The sequence below is a fragment of the Miniopterus schreibersii genome (genome assembly GCF_964146895.1).
Source record: "Miniopterus schreibersii genome assembly, chromosome: 11".
Taxonomy (NCBI): Eukaryota; Metazoa; Chordata; class Mammalia; order Chiroptera; family Miniopteridae; genus Miniopterus; species Miniopterus schreibersii.
In genome coordinates this window covers 29,879,593-29,885,680 of record NC_138111.1, presented here as the reverse complement: position 1 = coordinate 29,885,680, position 6,088 = coordinate 29,879,593, and positions in this window count along the sequence as shown.

Below are 6,088 nucleotides of genomic sequence, written 5' to 3'. Positions count from 1 at the left end.
GAGCTCACACTTGGGTCATTTAGCCCAGTGCAGTTTCCCCTCCATTCTAGTCAAGAGCGGCAAAGAGGGAGTGGGCTGAGCTGGTAATCTTAGCTCTTGCAAACGCATTACCATTATCAGGAAGACAAGTCGGCGCTCAGGCTCCCTGCCCACAGGAGCGCTGCATCTTGCTGTGCCAAGGAAGGGCAGGTCCCTGACGTGAGATGTTTGTGTTCCCTATGCCCCACCCCCAGGCGTGCCACTGGGTACTCCATGGTTTGAATTTTTAGAGTTCTCCAATATTGCAGAATTGTAAGGACATACCGAACACCTGGGAATATTGGTCTCATCGTCATCTTTACTTGGATCAGCGTCTCTGTTGAGGAACATTGTGCTGAGCTGTTTTCTTTAATTCCTAAAAAATCAATATAGGGGAAGGTGAAATGAAAGATCAAAAGTCAGATAAAATACATGGGGGGGTAACACTTTTTAAAACTTCTGAACTTTGTTGTTGTTGTTGTTGTTTTTAATATATCTTTATTGATTTCAGAGAGAGGAAAGGAGAGGGGGAGAGAGAGAAGCATCAGTGATGAGAGGGTCACTGATTGGCTGCCTCCTGCACGCCCCCGACTGGGGATCGAGACCGCAACCGGGGCATGTGACACTCTGATCATTGATGTTTCTATCTCTCTCTCCCTCTCCCTTCCTCTCTCTGAAATCAGTGAAAAAATATATATGTTAAATAAATACATAAATACATTAATTAATTAATTAATTAATTAATTAATTAAAAGCTTTGCGGCACCTTGGCTGGGCAGCTCAGTTGTTCAGAGCATCATCCAAGATGCCAAAGTTGCAGGTTTGATCCCAGGTCAGGGCACATACAAGAATCAGTCAATGAAAGCATACATAAGTGGAACAACAAACCGATGCTTTACTTCACACACTTGGAAGCCTTCTGGGGAGACCATGTGGAGCTGAAAGCCAGCACCAACCACTAGCCATGTCAATGAGGCCATCTTGAGTCACCCAGCTCCATCTGAGCCTCCAGGTGATTGCAAATAGAGAAAAAGAACCATCCAGCTAACTCCTGCTGCACTACTACCGAGCAGGCTTCAGAATGCTAATGCAGATCAGCAGCCAAAGATGCTTTTATCCACTTGAACGCCAATGTCACTAACATCTTTTCACTTTCGTCCCTTCGCTTGAGCCAAGCCAATGCCTAACCCCTAGATTAGCCCTTCAATCCAACCTCTCATGGAGGAGTGTTCCTGAAGAAGTCATGAAAATACAGCCAATGAGCCTGTTTCAGATTCATGCGACCAGAGCTCTTCATCACTTCTACTCATCTTTTGTTACTCCCACAAATTCCCACAGTAAATTCTGATTTTACTGAGAAGAGCAAGGGCATCTCGCAGGGACTCCTTGGGTGGTCTCCTCTCCTCCATCCATCTGCACCCAGCTTCTCTCTGCTCATCTAATGGTAACCCTCTCTCTCCCATCCAGGATAGTATATTTTATCTTCATAATCCTTATGGAATATTTCCCCCTCCTCCTTTCCCTTCACTGGGGATACAGCTTCTCTTCCTCCATCACTCTCTGATCTTCCATATCATGTTCCCCAATGGCAACGTCCTTTCTCCACAAACATCTCTTCTGCTGGGAGGGAAAATGCAATTCCTCTTGACTCTGGTCTTACCAGGAACGCTCCGCCTTCATCCTTCCTCTACCTCTGTACTTGCTATTTTTACATCCTCATGATCGAAGCCTCAGTATGAACCGCAATTGAAGTCGTGAAGGCAACAGTGAGTTCTTGATCGTCAGGTCTGACGGAGCTGTCACAGTCTTCATTCTTCTCCATCTTCACTCTTAACCATCCTTTCACTTTGAAATTGATTTTTAAAAGCACCTTCTCTATTCTTTCCAAACTCTTTGCAATGATTCTGATAAGAAGCCTAACTGACTTCATTTGGACTGTTACAATGACCTCCTCCTGGTTTCCTTGCCCTTATGTTGCTGTTATTATTGTTATTATTAGTAGTAATCTATCCTAAATCACCCAAATCACCAGTCTTCGAACTTGGCTCTGTATTCCTTCTAGGATAAGATGTAAACTTCTTGACCAGACTTACAAAGACTATCCACAATCTGCTTCTAAACATTCCAAACATTTAAAAATCATATCTCTATGTCACCACAAGGTCATCGATGTTCTCTCTACTGAAGCAAGCTGGGACAATTCATTTTTTCCTGAAACAATCTTCCATGCTTTCATGCATTCTTGCTCTTGCCTGTGCTCACTCTGACTCCCCACTTAATCAAGCGGAATGTTTATTTAATGCCCCTCCTTTTATGTCAATCTAAATAAGAACATAATAGAACTGAAGATAAAATTGAAAGAAGCATAATGTTGATTAGCTATTGTGACAAACAAAAGCAAAATTTGGAACAGGAAATAGAAATAAAGAAAAAGTTAAAAATTATTTAGAGAGGATCCAGTTATCGTCAGCTGATTTTTACAAGGTGCCTAAGAGAAATCAGTGGGAAAAAGAATCATCATTTAAATAAATGGTGTTGGGACAAATGGATATCCACTTGTAGAAGAGTGAAGTTGGACTCCTACCCTAATCTATACACAGATTAACTTAAAATGTGTCTTAGACCTAAATATAAGAGCTAAAACTAAAAAACTCCTAGAAGAAAACATAAGAGTAAACTTTCATGACCTGGATTAGGCAAGGGTTTCTTGGCTACAATACCAAAAACACAAGCAAAAAGAATATAGATAAATTAGGCTTCATCCAAATAAAACTTCTGCACTTTAAAGTGTAAAGGACACTATGAAGAAAGTGAAAATGACAATGCACAGAATGGGAGAAAACACCTGCAGATCATGTATCTGAGAAGGGATTTGCATTCAAAATGTACAAAGAATACTTACAATTCACCAATAAAAAAGACAAACTACTCAATTTAAAAATGGGCAAAGGATTTGAATAGAGGTTTCTCCAAAGAAGATATACAAATAGGCAATAAAACATGAAAACATGCTCAACATCAGTAGCTATCCGGAAAATGCAAATTTAAGCAACGGTGGGATACCATTTCACTCTCCCTAGGATGGCTATAATAAAGACAGATAATAATGATTATTGGTGAGGATTTAGAGAAATTGGTACCATCACACGTTGCTGGTGGGAATAAACTATGGTGAAGTGACTTTGAAAAACAGTTTGGCGATCCCTCAAAACGTTAATCTGCTGTATCACCCAGGAGATTCAATCGTAGGTACATTTAAGACAAATCCCATGTCCTTGCAAAAACTTGTGCGGGAATGTTCATGGCAGCACCATTCATAATAGCCAAGAAGTGGAAACAGCCCCAATGCCCGTCACCCGGTGAGTGGATAAACAAAATGCAGAATAGCCATAGAATAGAATACTATTCAGTGATAAAAATAAGTATGCTGCGACATGATAAATCTTGAAAATTTACACTAAGTAAAAGAAGCCATCGACAAAAGGCCATATATTGTGTGACTCCATTGATATGAAATGCATGGGGTCGGGAAATCTGTAGAGACAGAAAGTAGACTGGCGGTTGCCCTGGTCTGGGGGATACAGGAATGGGGAGTGGCTGCTAATCATATGGGGGTTTTTTGGGGAGTGATACAAATGTCCTAAAATTGATTGTGATGATGGTTACACAACTCTGAATATACTTAGAACTACTGAACTGAAGACTCTGAATGGGTGAATTTTATAGTATATCAATTATTTCTCAATAAAAATGCTTAAAATTATTTAGAGAGAGAATGACAGACACAGAAGATGGGCTAAGGCGATACAACATATTTAACTGGATATCCCCAAAGGGGGCGAGGGGACAAATTCATGGAAAAGAAAAAAGATTTAAAATTAAAATTCAAGATTTTCCTGGAATTAAAGATTTTAATCTATATATTGAAAGATCACACCCTCCACGGTTTCAGTTTTCAGCGCTCAACCATGGTCCAAAAATATTAAATGGAAAATTTTAGAAATGAATAATTCATGTGTTAAATTGCGTCCAGTTCTGAGGAGTGGGAGGAAATCTTGCGCTATCCTGGCTTGTCCCCGGGGCTGGCTCTGGGACAGGGGAGAGGAAGATCTCTCCCACTCGCGGATCTCCTCGCCCAGGCTCTGGTCCCTACCGAGGCGCTGTGCTCTCAAGGCTGGATGTGGGGATGGGACTCCAGGCATGGCGACAGCAGAGCCAAGCCAGGGCCATGTTTTGGTGGGAACGTGGCGCACAGAAATACAGGGAGGAGGCAGGGATGCCAGTGCAGGCCCCGGAGGAGGAGGGAGACGGTACAGGCTCAGTCATGACCAGCTGGGTCCAGCTTCCCTTCCCCGGAGCTGCTGGAAGGAAATGACTGTCTCCCAGCCACCATTTCATCTAGGCCCTGGCCTTTCCTGTCTCTTCCCCCACTGCCCACTTCCCCCCGCCTCTCCTTGCCGAGCCCCACTGGCTTCATTTTCACTTTTTTGGCTCTGATTATGCCCATTATCCACCCCTGCACTTACCCTTGCTCAACAACGGCCTGTTTATGGGCCCTCTCTTTCATGAACCTGTGTGCCTGGGGGCGGGGGCTGGGTCCCACTCATCCAGTAGCCCCATGGTCTAGGCAGGCACCTGACCTACGCTAATGCTTAGCAAGTGTTGAGTAAATGAGTACCTGTCCATTGTGACGTAAGGACATCCTCACATAAACAGCTGCGTGACACTAAGGGTCCGGGGATTACCTTCCTGCATGAGGGTAGTGGGTGGAGGGGAGGGGGAGGGGGCAGAAAGATATTTTTCTTAAAAGTGAACATTAAATAGCTGAATTGTGAATATAATTTCTAATCAGGTAGGTGTTTCCTTCTATAGATAGGAGAAATTGAGGCAGTAAAACAGGAGACAGACCTGTGGTTCCTGATGACCCTGCTGGGAGGGGACGGGGGCTGCATGGCCAAGCTGACGCTACAGGAGCCGAGCAGCCGTGCTCTGCGCTGTGTCCCACTCTTCAACGGCTTCCCCCTTGCGAGGATTTTGCGGCAACCATTAAAAACTGCCAAAACCATTTCCCCAGAATGGAGTCTATTGGTGTATTAGTCAAGGTGTATTTCTCCAGAGAAACAGAACCAGTAGGAGATATATAAATAATTCTAATTACATTAATTACGTATTACATTGTAGTTCTTTTCAAACAAGTTACTGTGGTCATTTGAAAGAAATACAGCAAATTTCCCCCAGCTTTTAATAGGGGACTATAATTCCCTAAATGTGTGGAAACTCTCATTTCCATAAACTCTTGCTTTGATTGACAGTCAATCCATGGGTAAAATACGATGTATCTAAGCTGGATGCTGTATTGTACTCATACAATTTCCCCAAATTGTGAGATTGTTCTACAGAAGGGAAGCAGGCTCAGAGAATTTACCTAATCTGTGCCAGGTCATCCGGCTACAAAGTGACAGAAACCATGGTTCAAATACAGGTGTAGCTCCTTCGCAAACCTACACCTGTGCACACCAGCCTCCCATGAACTGCACCAGGCCAGCCACATTTGTACCTAAGCAGGTTGACGCCGTCTCTCCCGCCCAGGTCGTGTCTGCTCTGAGGCACACACAGGACACTGATGGTTAAAGAGCTCTGCAGGCTGGAGGGTCTTCACAGCTGTTAGATGGCATGGGAAGGGCCAGGTGGCCTAACATCACAGGCTTTTGCATTTCCTGATGGCTGAGGCACCAAAACAAGACAAATAGACTGTTTATTTTAAAGGTATTTCCTGCTGAGTGAAACCTAGGAAGTACTAGAAATCTTAGGAACATCTGATCTCGTAGGGATTTTTCCAACCCTACTCCACCCTTTCCATGTTGACAAAAAAAATCATTCTGTGGGTCCCAAAACAGAGGGCAGGGACAGGCTCTGTGGCAGTGCACCACAGCAGCACCCCACCCTGAAACGCCATGGGGTATTTAGCCCAGTGGCCCAAGCCATCCAGTTAACATCTTGATACGGAAGAGTGGGCTTTACGGTGACAATCCATCGGCTCTGCCTCTGCCTCTGCCTCTGCGTAAGCTTC